Source organism: Hydractinia symbiolongicarpus, chromosome 9, assembly GCF_029227915.1.
Source record: "Hydractinia symbiolongicarpus strain clone_291-10 chromosome 9, HSymV2.1, whole genome shotgun sequence".
Taxonomy (NCBI): domain Eukaryota; kingdom Metazoa; phylum Cnidaria; class Hydrozoa; order Anthoathecata; family Hydractiniidae; genus Hydractinia; species Hydractinia symbiolongicarpus.
In genome coordinates, this window is record NC_079883.1 from 12,435,793 (window position 1) to 12,457,608 (window position 21,816).

General features: G+C 44.0%; 35 non-coding genes across 35 annotated transcripts; all 35 read left to right on the plus strand.

Annotated features, from left to right (window-relative positions):
* The first annotated feature begins 414 nt into the window (after positions 1-414).
* Positions 415-533, plus strand: LOC130658626 (5S ribosomal RNA). Its single transcript, XR_008985840.1, has one exon. It is a non-coding gene; the product is annotated as a 5S ribosomal RNA (ribosomal RNA).
* Positions 534-1,041: 508 nt separating this feature from the next.
* On the plus strand, positions 1,042-1,160 carry LOC130659252 (5S ribosomal RNA). The gene has a single exon (XR_008986463.1). It is a non-coding gene; the product is annotated as a 5S ribosomal RNA (ribosomal RNA).
* Positions 1,161-1,666: 506 nt separating this feature from the next.
* On the plus strand, positions 1,667-1,785 carry LOC130659410 (5S ribosomal RNA). The gene has a single exon (XR_008986622.1). It is a non-coding gene; the product is annotated as a 5S ribosomal RNA (ribosomal RNA).
* A 506-nt stretch (positions 1,786-2,291) lies between these two features.
* Positions 2,292-2,410, plus strand: LOC130659044 (5S ribosomal RNA). Its single transcript, XR_008986256.1, has one exon. It is a non-coding gene; the product is annotated as a 5S ribosomal RNA (ribosomal RNA).
* Positions 2,411-2,916: 506 nt separating this feature from the next.
* LOC130658627 (5S ribosomal RNA) lies at positions 2,917-3,035 on the plus strand. The gene has a single exon (XR_008985841.1). It is a non-coding gene; the product is annotated as a 5S ribosomal RNA (ribosomal RNA).
* A 506-nt stretch (positions 3,036-3,541) lies between these two features.
* On the plus strand, positions 3,542-3,660 carry LOC130659334 (5S ribosomal RNA). Its single transcript, XR_008986546.1, has one exon. It is a non-coding gene; the product is annotated as a 5S ribosomal RNA (ribosomal RNA).
* Positions 3,661-4,166: 506 nt separating this feature from the next.
* Positions 4,167-4,285, plus strand: LOC130659213 (5S ribosomal RNA). Its single transcript, XR_008986425.1, has one exon. It is a non-coding gene; the product is annotated as a 5S ribosomal RNA (ribosomal RNA).
* Positions 4,286-4,791: 506 nt separating this feature from the next.
* Positions 4,792-4,910, plus strand: LOC130658628 (5S ribosomal RNA). The gene has a single exon (XR_008985842.1). It is a non-coding gene; the product is annotated as a 5S ribosomal RNA (ribosomal RNA).
* A 504-nt stretch (positions 4,911-5,414) lies between these two features.
* Positions 5,415-5,533, plus strand: LOC130658629 (5S ribosomal RNA). Its single transcript, XR_008985843.1, has one exon. It is a non-coding gene; the product is annotated as a 5S ribosomal RNA (ribosomal RNA).
* A 506-nt stretch (positions 5,534-6,039) lies between these two features.
* Positions 6,040-6,158, plus strand: LOC130659084 (5S ribosomal RNA). The gene has a single exon (XR_008986295.1). It is a non-coding gene; the product is annotated as a 5S ribosomal RNA (ribosomal RNA).
* A 506-nt stretch (positions 6,159-6,664) lies between these two features.
* On the plus strand, positions 6,665-6,783 carry LOC130659142 (5S ribosomal RNA). Its single transcript, XR_008986353.1, has one exon. It is a non-coding gene; the product is annotated as a 5S ribosomal RNA (ribosomal RNA).
* Positions 6,784-7,289: 506 nt separating this feature from the next.
* LOC130658837 (5S ribosomal RNA) lies at positions 7,290-7,408 on the plus strand. The gene has a single exon (XR_008986050.1). It is a non-coding gene; the product is annotated as a 5S ribosomal RNA (ribosomal RNA).
* Positions 7,409-7,914: 506 nt separating this feature from the next.
* Positions 7,915-8,033, plus strand: LOC130659143 (5S ribosomal RNA). The gene has a single exon (XR_008986355.1). It is a non-coding gene; the product is annotated as a 5S ribosomal RNA (ribosomal RNA).
* A 506-nt stretch (positions 8,034-8,539) lies between these two features.
* Positions 8,540-8,658, plus strand: LOC130658838 (5S ribosomal RNA). Its single transcript, XR_008986051.1, has one exon. It is a non-coding gene; the product is annotated as a 5S ribosomal RNA (ribosomal RNA).
* Positions 8,659-9,164: 506 nt separating this feature from the next.
* LOC130658839 (5S ribosomal RNA) lies at positions 9,165-9,283 on the plus strand. The gene has a single exon (XR_008986052.1). It is a non-coding gene; the product is annotated as a 5S ribosomal RNA (ribosomal RNA).
* Positions 9,284-9,789: 506 nt separating this feature from the next.
* On the plus strand, positions 9,790-9,908 carry LOC130659162 (5S ribosomal RNA). The gene has a single exon (XR_008986373.1). It is a non-coding gene; the product is annotated as a 5S ribosomal RNA (ribosomal RNA).
* Positions 9,909-10,414: 506 nt separating this feature from the next.
* On the plus strand, positions 10,415-10,533 carry LOC130658631 (5S ribosomal RNA). Its single transcript, XR_008985844.1, has one exon. It is a non-coding gene; the product is annotated as a 5S ribosomal RNA (ribosomal RNA).
* Positions 10,534-11,040: 507 nt separating this feature from the next.
* Positions 11,041-11,159, plus strand: LOC130659220 (5S ribosomal RNA). Its single transcript, XR_008986432.1, has one exon. It is a non-coding gene; the product is annotated as a 5S ribosomal RNA (ribosomal RNA).
* Positions 11,160-11,665: 506 nt separating this feature from the next.
* LOC130659386 (5S ribosomal RNA) lies at positions 11,666-11,784 on the plus strand. The gene has a single exon (XR_008986598.1). It is a non-coding gene; the product is annotated as a 5S ribosomal RNA (ribosomal RNA).
* Positions 11,785-12,290: 506 nt separating this feature from the next.
* On the plus strand, positions 12,291-12,409 carry LOC130659254 (5S ribosomal RNA). The gene has a single exon (XR_008986466.1). It is a non-coding gene; the product is annotated as a 5S ribosomal RNA (ribosomal RNA).
* A 506-nt stretch (positions 12,410-12,915) lies between these two features.
* On the plus strand, positions 12,916-13,034 carry LOC130658632 (5S ribosomal RNA). Its single transcript, XR_008985845.1, has one exon. It is a non-coding gene; the product is annotated as a 5S ribosomal RNA (ribosomal RNA).
* Positions 13,035-13,539: 505 nt separating this feature from the next.
* LOC130659335 (5S ribosomal RNA) lies at positions 13,540-13,658 on the plus strand. Its single transcript, XR_008986547.1, has one exon. It is a non-coding gene; the product is annotated as a 5S ribosomal RNA (ribosomal RNA).
* Positions 13,659-14,164: 506 nt separating this feature from the next.
* On the plus strand, positions 14,165-14,283 carry LOC130659255 (5S ribosomal RNA). The gene has a single exon (XR_008986467.1). It is a non-coding gene; the product is annotated as a 5S ribosomal RNA (ribosomal RNA).
* Positions 14,284-14,707: 424 nt separating this feature from the next.
* Positions 14,708-14,826, plus strand: LOC130658633 (5S ribosomal RNA). The gene has a single exon (XR_008985846.1). It is a non-coding gene; the product is annotated as a 5S ribosomal RNA (ribosomal RNA).
* Positions 14,827-15,331: 505 nt separating this feature from the next.
* Positions 15,332-15,450, plus strand: LOC130659337 (5S ribosomal RNA). The gene has a single exon (XR_008986548.1). It is a non-coding gene; the product is annotated as a 5S ribosomal RNA (ribosomal RNA).
* A 505-nt stretch (positions 15,451-15,955) lies between these two features.
* Positions 15,956-16,074, plus strand: LOC130659346 (5S ribosomal RNA). Its single transcript, XR_008986558.1, has one exon. It is a non-coding gene; the product is annotated as a 5S ribosomal RNA (ribosomal RNA).
* A 506-nt stretch (positions 16,075-16,580) lies between these two features.
* LOC130659186 (5S ribosomal RNA) lies at positions 16,581-16,699 on the plus strand. The gene has a single exon (XR_008986397.1). It is a non-coding gene; the product is annotated as a 5S ribosomal RNA (ribosomal RNA).
* A 506-nt stretch (positions 16,700-17,205) lies between these two features.
* LOC130658977 (5S ribosomal RNA) lies at positions 17,206-17,324 on the plus strand. The gene has a single exon (XR_008986188.1). It is a non-coding gene; the product is annotated as a 5S ribosomal RNA (ribosomal RNA).
* A 505-nt stretch (positions 17,325-17,829) lies between these two features.
* On the plus strand, positions 17,830-17,948 carry LOC130659321 (5S ribosomal RNA). The gene has a single exon (XR_008986533.1). It is a non-coding gene; the product is annotated as a 5S ribosomal RNA (ribosomal RNA).
* Positions 17,949-18,454: 506 nt separating this feature from the next.
* LOC130658937 (5S ribosomal RNA) lies at positions 18,455-18,573 on the plus strand. The gene has a single exon (XR_008986150.1). It is a non-coding gene; the product is annotated as a 5S ribosomal RNA (ribosomal RNA).
* A 505-nt stretch (positions 18,574-19,078) lies between these two features.
* On the plus strand, positions 19,079-19,197 carry LOC130659338 (5S ribosomal RNA). The gene has a single exon (XR_008986549.1). It is a non-coding gene; the product is annotated as a 5S ribosomal RNA (ribosomal RNA).
* Positions 19,198-19,703: 506 nt separating this feature from the next.
* On the plus strand, positions 19,704-19,822 carry LOC130659326 (5S ribosomal RNA). The gene has a single exon (XR_008986537.1). It is a non-coding gene; the product is annotated as a 5S ribosomal RNA (ribosomal RNA).
* Positions 19,823-20,328: 506 nt separating this feature from the next.
* LOC130658635 (5S ribosomal RNA) lies at positions 20,329-20,447 on the plus strand. The gene has a single exon (XR_008985849.1). It is a non-coding gene; the product is annotated as a 5S ribosomal RNA (ribosomal RNA).
* A 506-nt stretch (positions 20,448-20,953) lies between these two features.
* On the plus strand, positions 20,954-21,072 carry LOC130658872 (5S ribosomal RNA). Its single transcript, XR_008986085.1, has one exon. It is a non-coding gene; the product is annotated as a 5S ribosomal RNA (ribosomal RNA).
* A 506-nt stretch (positions 21,073-21,578) lies between these two features.
* LOC130658637 (5S ribosomal RNA) lies at positions 21,579-21,697 on the plus strand. Its single transcript, XR_008985850.1, has one exon. It is a non-coding gene; the product is annotated as a 5S ribosomal RNA (ribosomal RNA).
* Positions 21,698-21,816: the final 119 nt, after the last annotated feature.

Below are 21,816 nucleotides of genomic sequence, written 5' to 3' on the forward strand. Positions count from 1 at the left end.
TTCCTATGACATTTTCCTACGACATTTTCAAGTGATAGTACGAGAAAAAAGAGCTTTCAAATGCATACAAACTCGATCTATTGCCGATCATCCAATAACCCTGACGGAATGGCAAATAAAATAAAATTCCGCCGCCTTCCGAGGACTTATATCGCAATCACGTTTCGTAACAGCCAAGCGAGGTTTTACCTTAGCGTTTAAGTCACCACCGACATTTGGCCGCGCAACTATTCTAAGCTCATTCATTTTGACTTAAGGAGGGGGCGAGCGCGGACGCAGGCCCCCACTACCAGAAATTGTACGGTCGAGTTACTGACGTTTGCAGTAATCGCAGAGGTCAGTAACTCAAAGAAATTAAATAAAAAAATTTGATCACAACGTCAAAATAAATTGCACGTATTTGCCCCTACTAATGTCTACGGCCATACCACGATGAACACACCCGTTCTCGTCTGATCACGGAAGTTAAGCATCGTCGGGCCGGGATAGTACTTGGATGGGGGACCGCCTGGGAACTCCCGGTGTCGTAGGCTTTTCATTTTCATTTGTTGCCTTTTCATTTCAATGGCGCTGTAATATATATTTCTTGTTATAACAATTAAGGAACGTGGCGGTTGTAGAAAGTGTTTCCTATGACATTTTCCTACGACATTTTCAGGTGATAGTACGAGAAAAAAGAGCTTTCAAATGCATACAAACTCGATCTATTGCCGATCATCCAATAACCCTGACGGAATGGCAAATAATATAAAATTCCGCCGCCTTCCGAGGACTTATATAGCAATCACGTTTCGTAACAGCCAAGCGAGGTTTTACCTTAGCGTTTAAGTCACCACCGACATTTGGCCACGCAACTTATCTAAGCTCATTCATTTTGACTTAAGGAGGGGGCGAGCGCGGACGCAGGCCCCCACTACCAGAAATTGTACGGTCGAGTTACTGACGTTTGCAGTAATTGCAGAGGTCAGTAACTCAAAGAAATTAAATAAAAAAATTTGATCACAACGTCAAAATAAATTGCACGTATTTGCCCCTACTAATGTCTACGGCCATACCACGATGAACACACCCGTTCTCGTCTGATCACGGAAGTTAAGCATCGTCAGGCCGGGATAGTACTTAGATGGGGGACCGCCTGGGAACTTCCGGTGTCGTAGGCTTTTCATTTTCATTTGTTGCCTTTTCATTTCATTGGTGCTGTGATATATTTCTTGTTATAACAATTAAGGAACGTGGCGGTTGTTAAAAGTGTTTCCTATGACATTTTTCTACGACATTTTCAGGTGATAGTACGAGAAAAAAGAGCTTTCAAATGCATACAAACTCGATCTATTGCCGATCATCCAATAACCCTGACGGAATGGCAAAGAAAATGAAATTCCGCCGCCTTCCGAGGACTTATATCGCAATCACGTTTCGTAACAGCCAAGCGACGTTTTACCTTAGCGTTTAAGTCACCACCGACATTTGGCCGCGCAACTATTCTAAGCTCATTCATTTTGACTTAAGGAGGGGGCGAGCGCGGACGCAGGCCCCCACTACCAGAAATTGTACGGTCGAGTTACTGACGTTTGCAGTAATCGCAGAGGTCAGTAACTCAAAGAAATTAAATAAAAAAATTTGATCACAACGTCAAAATAAATTGCACGTATTTGCCCCTACTAATGTCTACGGCCATACCACGATGAACACACCCGTTCTCGTCTCATCACGTAAGTTAAGCATCGTCGGGCCGGGATAGTACTTGGATGGGGGACCACCTGGGAACTCCCGGTGTCGTAGGCTTTTCATTTTCATTTGTTGCCTTTTCATTTCAATGGCGCTGTGATATATTTCTTGTTATAACAATTAAGGAACGTGGCGGTTGTTGAAAGTGTTTCCTATGACATTTTCCTACGACATTTTCAGGTGATAGTACGAGAAGAAAGAGCTTTCAAATGCATACAAACTCGATCTATTGCCGATCATCCAATAACCCTGACGGAATGGCAAATAAAATAAAATTCCGCCGCCTTCCGAGGACTTATATCGCAATCACGTTTCGTAACAGCCAAGCGAAGTTTTACCTTAGCGTTTAAGTCACCACCGACATTTGGCCGCGCAACTATTCTAAGCTCATTCATTTTGACTTAAGGAGGGGGCGAGCGCGGACGCAGGCCCCCACTACCAGAAATTGTAAGGTCGAGTTACTGACGTTTGCAGTAATCGCAGAGGTCAGTAACTCAAAGAAATTAAATAAAAAAATTTGATCACAACGTCAAAATAAATTGCACGTATTTGCCCCTACTAATGTCTACGGCCATACCACGATGAACACACCCGTTCTCGTCTGATAACGGAAGTTAAGCATCGTCGGGCCGGGATAGTACTTGGATGGGGGACCGCCTGGGAACTCCCGGTGTCGTAGGCTTTTCATTTTCATTTGTTGCCTTTTCATTTCAATGGCGCTGTGATATATTTCTTGTTATAACAATTAAGGAACTTGGCGGTTGTTGAAAGTGTTTCCTATGACATTTTCCTACGACATTTTCAGGTGATAGTACGAGAAAAAAGAGCTTTCAAATGCATACAAACTCGATCTATTGCCGATCATCCAATAACCCTGACGGAATGGCAAATAAAATAAAATTCCGCCGCCTTCCGAGGACTTATATCGCAATCACGTTTCGTAACAGCCAAGCGAGGTTTTACCTTAGCGTTTAAGTCACCACCGACATTTGGCCGCGCAACTATTCTAAGCTCATTCATTTTGACTTAAGGAGGGGGCGAGCACGGACGCAGGCCCCCACTACCAGAAATTGTACGGTCGAGTTACTGACGTTTGCAGTAATCGCAGAGGTCAGTAACTCAAAGAAATTAAATAAAAAAATTTGATCACAACGTCAAAATAAATTGCACGTATTTGCCCCTACTAATGTCTACGGCCATACCACGATGAACACACCCGTTCTCGTCTGATCACGGAAGTTAAGCATCGTCGGGCCGGGATAGTACTTGGATGGGGGACCGCCTGGGAACTCCCGGTGTCGTAGGCTTTTCATTTTCATTTGTTGCCTTTTCATTTCAATGGCGCTGTGATATATTTCTTGTTATAACAATTAAGGAACGTGGCGGTTGTTGAAAGTGTTTCCTATGACATTTTCCTACGACATTTTCAGGTGATAGTACGAGAAAAAAGAGCTTTCAAATGCATACAAACTCGATCTATTGCCGATCATCCAATAACCCTGACGGAATGGCAAATAAAATAAAATTCCGCCGCCTTCCGAGGACTTATATCGCAATCACGTTTCGTAACAGCCAAGCGAGGTTTTACCTTAGCGTTTAAGTCACCACCGACATTTGGCCACGCAACTATTCTAAGCTCATTCATTTTGACTTAAGGAGGGGGCGAGCGCGGACGCAGGCCCCCACTACCAGAAATTGTACGGTCGAGTTACTGACGTTTGCAGTAATCGCAAAGGTCAGTAACTCAAAGAAATTAAATAAAAAAATTTGATCACAACGTCAAAATAAATTGCACGTATTTGCCCCTACTAATGTCTACGGCCGTACCACGATGAACACACTCGTTCTCGTCTGATCACGTAAGTTAAGCATCGTCGGGCCGGGATAGTACTTGGATGGGGGACCACCTGTGAACTCCCGGTGTCGTAGGCTTTTCATTTTCATTTGTTGCCTTTTCATTTCAATGGCGCTGTGATATATTTCTTGTTATAACAATTAAGGAACGTGGCGGTTGTTGAAAGTGTTTCCTATGACATTTTCCTACGACATTTTCAGGTGATAGTACGAGAAAAAAGAGCTTTCAAATGCATACAAACTCGATCTATTGCCGATCATCCAATAACCCTGACGGAATGGCAAATAAAATAAAATTCCGCCGCCTTCCGAGGACTTATATCGCAATCACGTTTCGTAACAGCCAAGCGAAGTTTTACCTTAGCGTTTAAGTCACCACCGACATTTGGCCGCGCAACTATTCTAAGCTCATTCATTTTGACTTAAGGAGGGGGCGAGCGCGGACGCAGGCCCCCACTACCAGAAATTGTAAGGTCGAGTTACTGACGTTTGCAGTAATCGCAGAGGTCAGTAACTCAAAGAAATTAAATAAAAAAATTTGATCACAACGTCAAAATAAATTGCACGTATTCGCCCCTACTAATGTCTACGGCCATACCACGATGAACACACTCGTTCTCGTCTGATAACGGAAGTTAAGCATCGTCGGGCCGGGATAGTACTTGGATGGGGGACCGCCTGGGAACTCCCGGTGTCGTAGGCTTTTCATTTTCATTTGTTGCCTTTTCATTTCAATGGCGCTGTGATATATTTCTTGTTATAACAATTAAGGAACTTGGCGGTTGTTGAAAGTGTTTCCTATGACATTTTCCTACGACATTTTCAGGTGATAGTACGAGAAAAAAGAGCTTTCAAATGCATACAAACTCGATCTATTGCCGATCATCCAATAACCCTGACGGAATGGCAAATAAAATAAAATTCCGCCGCCTTCCGAGGACTTATAACGCAATCACGTTTCGTAACAGCCAAGCGAGGTTTTACCTTAGCGTTTAAGTCACCACCGACATTTGGCCGCGCAACTATTCTAAGCTCATTCATTTTGACTTAAGGAGGGGGCGAGCACGGACGCAGGCCCCCACTACCAGAAATTGTACGGTCGAGTTACTGACGTTTGCAGTAATCGCAGAGGTCAGTAACTCAAAGAAATTAAATAAAAAAATTTAATCACAACGTCAAAATAAATTGCACGTATTTGCCCCTACTAATGTCTACGGCCATACCACGATGAACACACCCGTTCTCGTCTGATCACGGAAGTTAAGCATCGTCGGGCCGGGATAGTACTTGGATGGGGGACCGCCTGGGAACTCCCGGTGTCGTAGGCTTTTCATTTTCATTTGTTGCCTTTTCATTTCATTGGCGCTGTGATATATTTCTTGTTATAACAATTAAGGAACGTGGCGGTTGTTGAAAGTGTTTCCTATGACATTTTCCTACGACATTTTCAGGTGATAGTACGAGAAAAAAGAGCTTTCAAATGCATACAAACTCGATCTATTGCCGATCATCCAATAACCCTGACGGAATGGCAAATAAAATAAAATTCCGCCGCCTTCCGAGGACTTATATCGCAATCACGTTTCGTAACAGCCAAGCGAGGTTTTACCTTAGCGTTTAAGTCACCACCGACATTTGGCCGCGCAACTATTCTAAGCTCATTCATTTTGACTTAAGGAGGGGGCGAGCGCGGACGCAGGCCCCCACTACCAGAAATTGTACGGTCGAGTTACTGACGTTTGCAGTAATCGCAGAGGTCAGTAACTCAAAGAAATTAAATAAAAATTTAATCACAACGTCAAAATAAATTGCACGTATTTGCCCCTACTAATGTCTACGGCCATACCACGATGAACACACCCGTTCTCGTCTGATCACGGAAGTTAAGCATCGTCGGGCCGGGATAGTACTTGGATGGGGGACCGCCTGGGAACTCCCGGTGTCGTAGGCTTTTCATTTTCATTTGTTGCCTTTTCATTTCAATGGCGCTGTGATATATTTCTTGTTATAACAATTAAGGAACGTGGCGGTTGTTGAAAGTGCTTCCTATGGCATTTTCCTACGACATTTTCAGGTGATAGTACGAGAAAAAAGAGCTTTCAAATGCATACAAACTCGATCTATTGCCGATCATCCAATAACCCTGACGGAATGGCAAATAAAATAAAATTCCGCCGCCTTCCGAGGACTTATATCGCAATAACGTTTCGTAACAGCCAAGCGAGGTTTTACCTTAGCGTTTAAGTCACCACCGACATTTGGCCGCGCAACTATTCTTAGCTCATTCATTTTGACTTAAGGAGGGGGCGAGCGCGAACGCAGGCCCCCACTACCAGAAATTGTACGGTCGAGTTACTGACGTTTGCAGTAATCGCAGAGGTCAGTAACTCAAAGAAATTAAATAAAAAAATTTGATCACAACGTCAAAATAAATTGCACGTATTTGCCCCTACTAATGTCTACGGCCATACCACGATGAACACACCCGGTCTCGTCTGATCACGGAAGTTAAGCATCGTCGGGCCGGGATAGTACTTGGATGGGGGACCGCCTGGGAACTCCCGGTGTCGTAGGCTTTTCATTTTCATTTGTTGCCTTTTCATTTCAATGGCGCTGTGATACATTTCTTGTTATAACAATTAAGGAACGTGGCGGTTATTGAAAGTGTTTCCTATGACATTTTCCTACGACATTTTCAGGTGATAGTACGAGAAAAAAGAGCTTTCAAATGCATACAAACTCGATCTATTGCCGATCATCCAATAACGTTGACGGAATGGCAAATAAAATAAAATTCCGCCGCCTTCCGAGGACTTATATCGCAATCACGTTTCGTAACAGCCAAGCGAGGTTTACCTTAGCGTTTAAGTCACCACCGACATTTGGCCGCGCAACTATTCTAAGCTCATTCATTTTGACTTAAGGAGGGGGCGAGCGCGGACGCAGGCCCCCACTACCAGAAATTGTACGGTCGAGTTACTGACGTTTGCAGTAATCGCAGAGGTCAGTAACTCAAAGAAATTAAATAAAAAAATTTGATCACAACGTCAAAAATAAATTGCACGTATTTGCCCCTACTAATGTCTACGGCCATACCACGATGAACACACCCGTTCTCGTCTGATCACGGAAGTTAAGCATCGTCGGTCCGGGATAGTACTTGGATGGGGGACCGCCTGGGAACTCCCGGTGTCGTAGGCGTTTCATTTTCATTTGTTGCCTTTTCATTTCAATGGCGCTGTGATATATTTCTTGTTATAACAATTAAGGAACGTGGCGGTTGTTGAAAGTGTTTCCTATGACATTTTCCTACGACATTTCCAGGTGATAGTACGAGAAAAAAGAGCTTTCAAATGCATACAAACTCGATCTATTGCCGATCATCCAATAACCCTGACGGAATGGCAAATAAAATAAAATTCCGCCGCCTTCCGAGGACTTATATCGCAATCACGTTTCGTAACAGCCAAGCGAGGTTTTACCTTAGCGTTTAAGTCACCACCGACATTTGGCCGCGCAACTATTCTAAGCTCATTCATTTTGACTTAAGGAGGGGGCGAGCGCGGACGCAGGCCCTCACTACCAGAAATTGTATGGTCGAGTTACTGACGTTTGCAGTAATCGCAGAGGTCAGTAACTCAAAGAAATTAAATAAAAAAATTTGATCACAACGTCAAAATAAATTGCACGTATTTGCCCCTACTAATGTCTACGGCCATACCACGATGAACACACCCGTTCTCGTCTGATCACGGAAGTTAAGCATCGTCGGGCCGGGATAGTACTTGGATAGGGGACCGCCTGGGAACTCCCGGTGCCGTAGGCTTTTCATTTTCATTTGTTGCCTTTTCATTTCAATGGCGCTGTGATATATTTCTTGTTATAACAATTAAGGAACGTGGCGGTTGTTGAAAGTGTTTCCTATGGCATTTTCCTACGACATTTTCAGGTGATAGTACGAGAAAAAAGAGCTTTCAAATGCATACAAACTCGATCTATTGCCGATCATCCAATAACGTTGACGGAATGGCAAATAAAATAAAATTCCGCCGCCTTCCGAGGACTTATATCGCAATCACGTTTCGTAACAGCCAAGCGAGGTTTACCTTAGCGTTTAAGTCACCACCGACATTTGGCCGCGCAACTATTCTAAGCTCATTCATTTTGACTTAAGGAGGGGGCGAGCGCGGACGCAGGCCCCCACTACCAGAAATTGTACGGTCGAGTTACTGACGTTTGCAGTAATCGCAGAGGTCAGTAACTCAAAGAAATTAAATAAAAAAATTTGATCACAACGTCAAAAATAAATTGCACGTATTTGCCCCTACTAATGTCTACGGCCATACCACGATGAACACACCCGTTCTCGTCTGATCACGGAAGTTAAGCATCGTCGGTCCGGGATAGTACTTGGATGGGGGACCGCCTGGGAACTCCCGGTGTCGTAGGCGTTTCATTTTCATTTGTTGCCTTTTCATTTCAATGGCGCTGTGATATATTTCTTGTTATAACAATTAAGGAACGTGGCGGTTGTTGAAAGTGTTTCCTATGACATTTTCCTACGACATTTCCAGGTGATAGTACGAGAAAAAAGAGCTTTCAAATGCATACAAACTCGATCTATTGCCGATCATCCAATAACCCTGACGGAATGGCAAATAAAATAAAATTCCGCCGCCTTCCGAGGACTTATATCGCAATCACGTTTCGTAACAGCCAAGCGAGGTTTTACCTTAGCGTTTAAGTCACCACCGACATTTGGCCGCGCAACTATTCTAAGCTCATTCATTTTGACTTAAGGAGGGGGCGAGCGCGGACGCAGGCCCTCACTACCAGAAATTGTATGGTCGAGTTACTGACGTTTGCAGTAATCGCAGAGGTCAGTAACTCAAAGAAATTAAATAAAAAAATTTGATCACAACGTCAAAATAAATTGCACGTATTTGCCCCTACTAATGTCTACGGCCATACCACGATGAACACACCCGTTCTCGTCTGATCACGGAAGTTAAGCATCGTCGGGCCGGGATAGTACTTGGATAGGGGACCGCCTGGGAACTCCCGGTGCCGTAGGCTTTTCATTTTCATTTGTTGCCTTTTCATTTCAATGGCGCTGTGATATATTTCTTGTTATAACAATTAAGGAACGTGGCGGTTGTTGAAAGTGTTTCCTATGGCATTTTCCTACGACATTTTCAGGTGATAGTACGAGAAAAAAGAGCTTTCAAATGCATACAAACTCGATCTATTGCCGATCATCCAGTAACCCTGACGGAATGGCAAATAAAATAAAATTCCGCCGCCTTCCGAGGACTTATATCGCAATCACGTTTCGTAACAGCCAAGCGAGGTTTTACCTTAGCGTTTAAGTCACCACCGACATTTGGCCGCGCAACTATTCTAAGCTCATTCATTTTGACTTAAGGAGGGGGCGAGCGCGGACGCAGGCCCTCACTACCAGAAATTGTATGGTCGAGTTACTGACGTTTGCAGTAATCGCAGAGGTCAGTAACTCAAAGAAATTAAATAAAAAAATTTGATCACAACGTCAAAATAAATTGCACGTATTTGCCCCTACTAATGTCTACGGCCATACCACGATGAACACACCCGTTCTCGTCTGATCACGGAAGTTAAGCATCGTCGGGCCGGGATAGTACTTGGATAGGGGACCGCCTGGGAACTCCCGGTGCCGTAGGCTTTTCATTTTCATTTGTTGCCTTTTCATTTCAATGGCGCTGTGATATATTTCTTGTTATAACAATTAAGGAACGTGGCGGTTGTTGAAAATGTTTCCTATGGCATTTTCCTACGACATTTTCAGGTGATAGTACGAGAAAAAAGAGCTTTCAAATGCATACAAACTCGATCTATTGCCGATCATCCAGTAACCCTGACGGAATGGCAAATAAAATAAAATTCCGCCGCCTTCCGAGGACTTATATCGCAATCACGTTTCGTAACAGCCAAGCGAGGTTTTACCTTAGCGTTTAAGTCACCACCGACATTTGGCCGCGCAACTATTCTTAGCTCATTCATTTTGACTTAAGGAGGGGGCGAGCGCGGACGCAGGCCCCCACTACCAGAAATTGTACGGTCGAGTTACTGACGTTTGCAGTAATCGCAGAGGTCAGTAACTCAAAGAAATTAAATAAAAAAATTTGATCACAACGTCAAAATAAATTGCACGTATTTGCCCCTACTAATGTCTACGGCCATACAACGATGAACACACCCGTTCTCGTCTGATCACGGAAGTTAAGCATCGTCGGGCCGGGATAGTACTTGGATGGGGGACCGCCTGGGAACTCCCGGTGTCGTAGGCTTTTCATTTTCATTTGTTGCCTTTTCATTTCAATGGCGCTGTGATATATTTCTTGTTATAACAATTAAGGAACGTGGCGGTTGTTGAAAGTGTTTCCTATGACATTTTCCTACGACATTTTCAGGTGATAGTACGAGAAAAAAGAGCTTTCAAATGCATACAAACTCGATCTATTGCCGATCATCCAATAACCCTGACGGAATGGCAAATAAAATAAAATTCCGCCGCCTTCCGAGGACTTATATCGCAATCACGTTTCGTAACAGCCAAGCGAGGTTTTACCTTAGCGTTTAAGTCACCACCGAAATTTGGCCGCGCAACTATTCTAAACTCATTCATTTTGACTTAAGGAGGGGGCGAGCGCGGACGCAGGCCCCCACTACCAGAAATTGTACGGTCGAGTTACTGACGTTTGCAGTAATCGCAGAGGTCAGTAACTCAAAGAAATTAAATAAAAAAATTTGATCACAACGTCAAAATAAATTGCACGTATTTGCCCCTGCTAATGTCTACGGCCATACCACGATGAACACACCCGTTCTCGTCTGATCACGGAAGTTAAGCATCGTCGGGCCGGGATAGTACTTGGATGGGGGACCGCCTGGGAACTCCCGGTGTCGTAGGCTTTTCATTTTCATTTGTTGCCTTTTCATTTCAATGGCGCTGTGATATATTTCTTGTTATAACAATTAAGGAACGTGGCGGTTGTTGAAAGTGTTTCCTATGACATTTTCCTACGACATTTTCAGGTGATAGTACGAGAAAAAAGAGCTTTCAAATGCATACAAACTCGATCTATTGCCGATCATCCAATAACCCTGACGGAATGGCAAATAAAATAAAATTCCGCCGCCTTCCGAGGACTTATATTGCAATCACGTTTCGTAACAGCCAAGCGAGGTTTTACTTTAGCGTTTAAGTCACCACCGACATTTCGCCGCGCAACTATTCTAAGCTCATTCATTTTGACTTAAGGAGGGGGACGAGCGCGGACGCAGGCCCCCACTACCAGAAATTGTACGGTCGAGTTACTGACGTTTGCAGTAATCGCAGAGGTCAGTAACTCAAAGAAATTAAATAAAAAAATTTGATCACAACGTCAAAATAAATTGCACGTATTTGCCCCTACTAATGTCTACGGCCATACAACGATGAACACACCCGTTCTCGTCTGATCACGGAAGTTAAGCGTCGTCGGGCCGGGATAGTACTTGGATGGGGGACCACCTGGGAACTCCCGGTGTCGTAGGCTTTTCATTTTCATTTGTTGCCTTTTCATTTCAATGGCGCTGTGATATATTTCTTGTTATAACAATTAAGGAACGTGGCGGTTGTTGAAAGTGTTTCCTATGACATTTTCCTACGACATTTTCAGGTGATAGTACGAGAAAAAAGAGCTTTCAAATGCATACAAACTCGATCTATTGCCGATCATCCAATAACCCTGACGGAATGGCAAATAAAATAAAATTCCGCCGCCTTCCGAGGACTTATATCGCAATCACGTTTCGTAACAGCCAAGCGAGGTTTTACCTTAGCGTTTAAGTCACCACCGACATTTGGCCGCGCAACTATTCTAAGCTCATTCATTTTGACTTAAGGAGGGGGCGAGCGCGGACGAAGGCCCCCACTACCAGAAATTGTACGGTCGAGTTACTGACGTTTGCAGTAATCGCAGAGGTCAGTAACTCAAAGAAATTAAATAAAAAAATTTGATCACAACGTCAAAATAAATTGCACGTATTTGCCCCTACTAATGTCTACGGCCATACCACGATGAACAAACCCGTTCTCATCTGATCACGGAAGTTAAGCATCGTCGGGCCGGGATAGTACTTGGATGTGGGACCGCCTGGGAACTCCCGGTGTCGTAGGTTTTTCATTTTCATTTGTTGCCTTTTCATTTCAATGGCGCTGTGATATATTTCTTGTTATAACAATTAAGGAACGTGGCGGTTGTTGAAAGTGTTTCCTATGACATTTTCCTACGACATTTTCAGGTGATAGTACGAGAAAAAAGAGCTTTCAAATGCATACAAACTCGATCTATTGCCGATCATCCAATAACCCTGACGGAATGGCAAATAAAATAAAATTCCGCCGCCTTCCGAAGACTTATATCGCAATCACGTTTCGTAACAGCCAAGCGAGGTTTTACCTTAGCGTTTAAGTCACCACCGACATTTGGCCGCGCAACTATTCTAAGCTCATTCATTTTGACTTAAGGAGGGGACGAGCGCGGACGCAGGCCCCCACTACCAGAAATTGTACGTTCGAGTTACTGACGTTTGCAGTAATCGCAGAGGTCAGTAACTCAAAGAAATTAAATAAAAAAATTTGATCACAACGTCAAAATAAATTGCACGTATTTGCCCCTACTAATGTCTACGGCCATACCACGATGAACACACCCCTTCTCGTCTGATCACGGAAGTTAAGCATCGTCGGGCCGGGATAGTACTTGGATGGGGGACCGCCTGGGAACTCCCGGTGTCGTAGGCTTTTCATTTTCATTTGTTGCCTTTTCATTTCAATGGCGCTGTGATATATTTCATGTTATAACAATTAAGGAACGTGGCGGCTGTTGAAAGTGTTTCCTATGACATTTTCCTACGACATTTTCAGGTGATAGTACGAGAAAAAAGAGCTTTCAAATGCATACAAACTCGATCTATTGCCGATCATCCAATAACCCTGACGAAATGGCAAATAAAATAAAATTCCGCCGCCTTCCGAGGACTTATATCGCAATCACGTTTCGTAACAGCCAAGCGAGATTTTACCTTAGCGTTTAAGTCACCACCGACATTTGGCCGCGCAACTATTCCAAGCTCATTCATTTTGACTTAAGGAGGGGGCGAGCGCGGACGCAGGCCCCCACTACCAGAAATTGTACGGTCGAGTTACTGACGTTTGCAGTAATCGCAGAGGTCAGTAACTGAAAGAAACTAAATAAAAAAACTTGATCACAACGTCAAAATAAATTGCACGTATTTGCCCCTACTAATGTCTACGGCCATACCACGATGAACACACCCGTTCTCGTCTGATCACGGAAGTTAAGCATCGTCGGGCCGGGATAGTACTTGGATGGGGGACCGCCTGGGAACTCCCGGTGTCGTAGGCTTTTCATTTTCATTTGTTGCCTTTTCATTTCAATGGCGCTGTTATATATTTCTTGTTATAACAATTAAGGAACGTGGCGGTTGTTGAAAGTGTTTCCTATGACATTTTCCTACGACATTTTCAGGTGATAGTACGAGAAAAAAGAGCTTTCAAATGCATACAAACTCGATCTATTGCCGATCATCCAATAACCCTGACGGAATGGCAAATAAAATAAATTTCCGCCGCCTTCCGAGGACTTATATCGCAATCACGTTTCGTAACAGCCAAGCGAGGTTTTACCTTAGCGTTTAAGTCACCACCGACATTTGGCCGCGCAACTATTCTAAGCTCATTCATTTTGACTTAAGGAGGGGGCGAGCGCGGACGCAGGCCCCCACTACCAGAAATTGTAAGGTCGAGTTACTGACGTTTGCAGTAATCGCAGAGGTCAGTAACTCAAAGAAATTAAATAAAAAAATTTGATCACAACGTCAAAATAAATTGCACGTATTTGCCCCTACTAATGCCACGGCCATACCACGATGGACACACCCGTTCTCGTCTGATCACGGAAGTTAAGCATCGTCGGGCCGGGATAGTACTTGGATGGGGGACCGCCTGGGAACTCCCGGTGTTGTAGGCTTTTCATTTTCATTTGTTGCCTTTTCATTTCAATGGCGCTGTGATATATTTCTTGTTATAACAATTAAGGAACGTGGCGGTTGTTGAAAGTGTTTCCTATGACATTTTCCTACGACATTTTCAGGTGATAGTACGAGAAAAAAGAGCTTTCAAATGCATACAAACTCGATCTATTGCCGATCATCCAATAACCCTGACGGAATGGCAAATAAAATAAAATTCCGCCGCCTTCCGAGGACTTATATCGCAATCACGTTTCGTAACAGCCAAGCGAGGTTTTACCTTAGCGTTTAAGTCACCACCGACATTTGGCCGCGCAACTATTCTAAGCTCATTCATTTTGACTTAAGGAGGGGGCGAGCGCGGACGCAGGCCCCCACTACCAGAAATTGTAAGGTCGAGTTACTGACGTTTGCAGTAATCGCAGAGGTCAGTAACTCAAAGAAATTAAATAAAAAAATTTGATCACAACGTCAAAATAAATTGCACGTATTTGCCCCTACTAATGTCTACGGCCATACCACGATGAACACACCCCTTCTCGTCTGATCACGGAAGTTAAGCATCGTCGGGCCGGGATAGTACTTGGATGGGGGACCGCCTGGGAACTCCCGGTGTCGTAGGCTTTTCATTTTCATTTGTTGCCTTTTCATTTCAATGGCGCTGTGATATATTTCATGTTATAACAATTAAGGAACGTGGCGGCTGTTGAAAGTGTTTCCTATGACATTTTCCTACGACATTTTCAGGTGATAGTACGAGAAAAAAGAGCTTTCAAATGCATACAAACTCGATCTATTGCCGATCATCCAATAACCCTGACGAAATGGCAAATAAAATAAAATTCCGCCGCCTTCCGAGGACTTATATCGCAATCACGTTTCGTAACAGCCAAGCGAGATTTTACCTTAGCGTTTAAGTCACCACCGACATTTGGCCGCGCAACTATTCCAAGCTCATTCATTTTGACTTAAGGAGGGGGCGAGCGCGGACGCAGGCCCCCACTACCAGAAATTGTACGGTCGAGTTACTGACGTTTGCAGTACTAATGTCTACGGCCATACCACGATGAACACACCCGTTCTCGTCTGATCACGGAAGTTAAGCATCGTCGGGCCGGGATAGTACTTGGATGGGGGACCGCCTGGGAACTCCCGGTGTCGTAGGCTTTTCATTTTCATTTGTTGCCTTTTCATTTCAATGGCGCTGTTATATATTTCTTGTTATAACAATTAAGGAACGTGGCGGTTGTTGAAAGTGTTTCCTATGACATTTTCCTACGACATTTTCAGGTGATAGTACGAGAAAAAAGAGCTTTCAAATGCATACAAACTCGATCTATTGCCGATCATCCAATAACCCTGACGGAATGGCAAATAAAATAAAATTCCGCCGCCTTCCGAGGACTTATATCGCAATCACGTTTCGTAACAGCCAAGCGAGGTTTTACCTTAGCGTTTAAGTCACCACCGACATTTGGCCGCGCAACTATTCTAAGCTCATTCATTTTGACTTAAGGAGGGGGCGAGCGCGGACGCAGGCCCCCACTACCAGAAATTGTAAGGTCGAGTTACTGACGTTTGCAGTAATCGCAGAGGTCAGTAACTCAAAGAAATTAAATAAAAAAATTTGATCACAACGTCAAAATAAATTGCACGTATTTGCCCCTACTAATGCCACGGCCATACCACGATGGACACACCCGTTCTCGTCTGATCACGGAAGTTAAGCATCGTCGGGCCGGGATAGTACTTGGATGGGGGACCGCCTGGGAACTCCCGGTGTTGTAGGCTTTTCATTTTCATTTGTTGCCTTTTCATTTCAATGGCGCTGTGATATATTTCTTGTTATAACAATTAAGGAACGTGGCGGTTGTTGAAAGTGTTTCCTATGACATTTTCCTACGACATTTTCAGGTGATAGTACGAGAAAAAAGAGCTTTCAAATGCATACAAACTCGATCTATTGCCGATCATCCAATAACCCTGACGGAATGGCAAATAAAATAAAATTCCGCCGCCTTCCGAGGACTTATATCGCAATCACGTTTCGTAACAGCCAAGCGAGGTTTTACCTTAGCGTTTAAGTCACCACCGACATTTGGCCGCGCAACTATTCTAAGCTCATTCATTTTGACTTAAGGAGGGGGCGAGCGCGGACGCAGGCCCCCACTACCAGAAATTGTAAGGTCGAGTTACTGACGTTTGCAGTAATCGCAGAGGTCAGTAACTCAAAGAAATTAAATAAAAAAATTTGATCACAACGTCAAAATAAATTGCACGTATTTGCCCCTACTAATGCCACGGCCATACCGCGATGGACACACCCGTTCTCGTCTGATCACGGAAGTTAAGCATCGTCGGGCCGGGATAGTACTTGGATGGGGGACCGCCTGGGAACTCCCGGTGTTGTAGGCTTTTCATTTTCATTTGTTGCCTTTTCATTTCAATGGCGCTGTGATATATTTCTTGTTATAACAATTAAGGAACGTGGCGGTTGTTGAAAGTGTTTCCTATGACATTTTCCTACGACATTTTCAGGTGATAGTACGAGAAAAAAGAGCTTTCAAATGCATACAAACTCGATCTATTGCCGATCATCCAATAACCCTGACGGAATGGCAAATAAAATAAAATTCCGCCGCCTTCCGAGGACTTATATCGCAATCACGTTTCGTAACAGCCAAGCGAGGTTTTACCTTAGCGTTTAAGTCACCACCGACATTTGGCCGCGCAACTATTCTAAGCTCATTCATTTTGACTTAAGGAGGGGGCGAGCGCGGACGCAGGCCCCCACTACCAGAAATTGTACGGTCGAGTTACTGACGTTTGCAGTAATCGCAGAGGTCAGTAACTCAAAGAAATTAAATACAAAAATTTGATCACAACGTCAAAATAAATTGCACGTATTTGCCCCTACTAATGTCTACGGCCATACCACGATGAACACACCCGTTCTCGTCTGATCACGGAAGTTAAGCATCGTCGGGCCGGGATAGTACTTGGATGGGGAACTGTCTGGGAACTCCCGGTGTCGTAGGCTTTTCATTTTCATTTGTTGCCTTTTCATTTCAATGGCGCTGTGATATATTTCTTGTTATAACAATTAAGGAACGTGGCGGTTGTTGAAAGTGTTTCCTATGACATTTTCCTACGACATTTTCAGGTGATAGTACGAGAAAAAAGAGCTTTCAAATGCATACAAACTCGATCTATTGCCGATCATCCAATAACCCTGACGGAATGGCAAATAAAATAAAATTCCGCCGCCTTCCGAGGACTTATATCGCAATCACGTTTCGTAACAGCCAAGCGAGGTTTTACCTTAGCGTTTAAGTCACCACCGACATTTGGCCGCGCAACTATTCTAAGCTCATTCATTTTGACTTAAGGAGGGGGCGAGCGCGGACGCAGGCCCCCACTACCAGAAATTGTACGGTCGAGTTACTGACGTTTGCAGTAATCGCAGAGGTCAGTAACTCAAAGAAATTAAATAAAAGAATTTGATCACAACGTCAAAATAAATTGCACGTATTTGCCCCTACTAATGTCTACGGCCATACCACGATGAACACACCCGTTCTCGTCTGATCACGGAAGTTAAGCATCGTCGGTCCGGGATAGTACTTGGATGGGGGACCGCCTGGGAACTCCCGGTGTCGTAGGCTTTTCATTTTCATTTGTTGCCTTTTCATTTCAATGGCGCTGTTATATATTTCTTGTTATAACAATTAAGGAACGTGGCGGTTGTTGAAAGTGTTTCCTATGACATTTTCCTACGACATTTTCAGGTGATAGTACGAGAAAAAAGAGCTTTCAAATGCATACAAACTCGATCTATTGCCGATCATCCAATAACCCTGACGGAATGGCAAATGAAATAAAATTCCGCCGCCTTCCGAGGACTTATATCGCAATCACGTTTCGTAACAGCCAAGCGAAGTTTTACCTTAGCGTTTAAGTCACCACCGACATTTGGCCGCGCAACTATTCTAAGCTCATTCATTTTGACTTAAGGAGGCGGCGAGCGCGGACGCAGGCCCCCACTACCAGAAATTGTAAGGTCGAGTTGCTGACGTTTGCAGTAATCGCAGAGGTCAGTAACTCAAAGAAATTAAATAAAAAAATTTGATCACAACGTCAAAATAAATTGCACGCATTTGCCCCTACTAATGCCACGGCCATACCACGATGGACACACCCGTTCTCGTCTGATCACGGAAGTTAAGCATCGTCGGGCCGGGATAGTACTTGGATGGGGGACCGCCTGGGAACTCCCGGTGTCGTAGGCTTTTCATTTTCATTTGTTGCCTTTTCATTTCAATGGCGCTGTGATATATTTCTTGTTATAACAATTAAGGAACGTGGCGGTTGTTGAAAGTGTTTCCTATGACATTTTCCTACGACATTTTCAGGTGATAGTACGAGAAAAAAGAGCTTTCAAATGCATACAAACTCGATCTATTGCCGATCATCCAATAACCCTGACGGAATGGCAAATAAAATAAAATTCCGCCGCCTTCCGAGGACTTATATCGCAATCACGTTTCGTAACAGCCAAGCGAGGTTTTACCTTAGCGTTTAAGTCACCACCGACATTTGGCCGCGCAACTATTCTAAGCTCATTCATTTTGACTTAAGGAGGGCGCGAGCGCGGACGCAGGCCCCCACTACCAGAAATTGTACGGTCGAGTTACTGACGTTTGCAGTAATCGCAGAGGTCAGTAACTCAAAGAAATTAAATACAAAAATTTGATCACAACGTCAAAATAAATTGCACGTATTTGCCCCTACTAATGTCTACGGCCATACCACGATGAACACACCCGTTCTCGTCTGATCACGGAAGTTAAGCATCGTCGGGCCGGGATAGTACTTGGATGGGGAACCGTCTGGGAACTCCCGGTGTCGTAGGCTTTTCATTTTCATTTGTTGCCTTTTCATTTCAATGGCGCTGTGATATATTTCTTGTTATAACAATTAAGGAACGTGGCGGTTGTTGAAAGTGTTTCCTATGACATTTTCCTACGACATTTTCAGGTGATAGTACGAGAAAAAAGAGCTTTCAAATGCATACAAACTCGATCTATTGCCGATCATCCAATAACCCTGACGGAATGGCAAATGAAATAAAATTCCGCCGCCTTCCGAGGACTTATATCGCAATCACGTTTCGTAACAGCCAAGCGAAGTTTTACCTTAGCGTTTAAGTCACCACCGACATTTGGCCGCGCAACTATTCTAAGCTCATTCATTTTGACTTAAGGAGGCGGCGAGCGCGGACGCAGGCCCCCACTACCAGAAATTGTAAGGTCGAGTTACTGACGTTTGCAGTAATCGCAGAGGTCAGTAACTCAAAGAAATTAAATAAAAAAATTTGATCACAACGTCAAAATAAATTGCACGCATTTGCCCCTACTAATGCCACGGCCATACCACGATGGACACACCCGTTCTCGTCTGATCACGGAAGTTAAGCATCGTCGGGCCGGGATAGTACTTGGATGGGGGACCGCCTGGGAACTCCCGGTGTTGTAGGCTTTTCATTTTCATTTGTTGCCTTTTCATTTCAATGGCGCTGTGATATATTTCTTGTTATAACAATTAAGGAACGTGGCGGTTGTTGAAAGTGTTTCCTATGACATTTTCCTACGACATTTTCAGGTGATAGTACGAGAAAAAAGAGCTTTCAAATGCATACAAACTCGATCTATTGCCGATCATCCAATAACCCTGACGGAATGGCAAATAAAATAAAATTCCGCCGCCTTCCGAGGACTTATATCGCAATCACGTTTCGTAACAGCCAAGCGAGGTTTTACCTTAGCGTTTAAGTCACCACCGACATTTGGCCGCGCAACTATTCTAAGCTCATTCATTTTGACTTAAGGAGGGGGCGAGCGCGGACGCAGGCCCCCACTACCAGAAATTGTACGGTCGAGTTACTGACGTTTGCAGTAATCGCAGAGGTCAGTAACTCAAAGAAATTAAATACAAAAATTTGATCACAACGTCAAAATAAATTGCACGTATTTGCCCCTACTAATGTCTACGGCCATACCACGATGAACACACCCGTTCTCGTCTGATCACGGAAGTTAAGCATCGTCGGGCCGGGATAGTACTTGGATGGGGAACCGTCTGGGAACTCACGGTGTCGTAGGCTTTTCATTTTCATTTGTTGCCTTTTCATTTCAATGGCGCTGTGATATATTTCTTGTTATAACAATTAAGGAACGTGGCGGTTGTTGAAAGTGTTTCCTATGACATTTTCCTACGACATTTTCAGGTGATAGTACGAGAAAAAAGAGCTTTCAAATGCATACAAACTCGATCTATTGCCGATCATCCAATAACCCTGACGGAATGGCAAATAAAATAAAATTCCGCCGCCTTCCGAGGACTTATATCGCAATCACGTTTCGTAACAGCCAAGCGAGGTTTTACCTTAGCGTTTAAGTCACCACCGACATTTGGCCGCGCAACTATTCTAAGCTCATTCATTTTGACTTAAGGAGGGGGCGAGCGCGGACGCAGGCCCCCACTACCAGAAATTGTACGGTCGAGTTACTGACGTTTGCAGTAATCGCAGAGGTCAGTAACTCAAAGAAATTAAATAAAAAAATTTGATCACAACGTCAAAATAAATTGCACGTATTTGCCCCTACTAATGTCTACGGCCATACCACGATGAACACACCCGTTCTCGTCTGATCACGGAAGTTAAGCATCGTCGGGCCGGGATAGTACTTGGATGGGGGACCGCCTGGGAACTCCCGGTGTCGTAGGCTTTTCATTTTCATTTGTTACCTTTTCATTTCAATGGCGCTGTGATATATTTCTTGTTATAACAATTAAGGAACGTGGCGGTTGTTGAAAGTGTTTCCTATGACATTTTCCTACGACATTTTCAGGTGATAGTACGAGAAAAAAGAGCTTTCAAATGCACACAAACTCGATCTATTGCCGATCATCCAATAACCCTGACGGAATGGCAAATAAAATAAAATTCTGCCGCCTTCCGAGGACTTATATCGCAATCACGTTTCTTAACAGCCAAGCGAGGTTTTACCTTAGCGTTTAAGTCACCACCGACATTTGGCCGCGCAACTATTCTAAGCTCATTCATTTTGACTTAAAGAGGGGGCGAGCGCGGACGCAGGCCCCCACTACCAGAAATTGTACGGTCGAGTTACTGACGTTTGCAGTAATCGCAGAGGTCAGTAACTCAAAGAAATTAAATAAAAAAATTTGATCACAACGTCAAAATAAATTGCACGTATTTGCCCCTACTAATGTCTACGGCCATACCACGATGAGCACACCCGTTCTCGTCTGATCACGGAAGTTAAGCATCGTCGGGCCGGGATAGTACTTGGATGGGGGACCGCCTGGGAACTCCCGGTGTCGTAGGCTTTTCATTTTCATTTGTTGCCTTTTCATTTCAATGGCGCTGTGATATATTTCTTGTTATAACAATTAAGGAACGTGGCGGTTGTTGAAAGTGTTTCCTATGACATTTTCCTACGACATTTTCAGGTGATAGTACGAGAAAAAAGAGCTTTCAAATGCATACAAACTCGATCTATTGCCGATCATCCAATAACCCTGACGGAATGGCAAATAAAATAAAATTCCCCCGCCTTCCGAGGACTTATATCGCAATCACGTTTCGTAACAGCCAAACGAGGTTTTACCTTAGCGTTTAAGTCACCACCGACATTTGGCCGCGCAACTATTCTAAGCTCATTCATTTTGACTTAAGGAGGGGGCGAGCGCGGACGCAGGCCCCCACTACCAGAAATTGTACGGTCGAGTTACTGACGTTTGCAGTAATCGCAGAGGTCAGTAACTCAAAGAAATTAAATAAAAAAATTTGATCACAACGTCAAAATAAATTGCACGTATTTGCCCCTACTAATGTCTACGGCCATACCACGATGAACACACCCGTTCTCGTCTGATCACGGAAGTTAAGCATCGTCGGGCCGGGATAGTACTTGGATGGGGGACCGCCTGGGAACTCCCGGTGTCGTAGGCTTTTCATTTTCATTTGTTGCCTTTTCATTTCAATGGCGCTGTGATATATTTCTTGTTATAACAATTAAGGAACGTGGCGGTTGTTGAAAGTGTTTCCTATGACATTTTCCTACGACATTT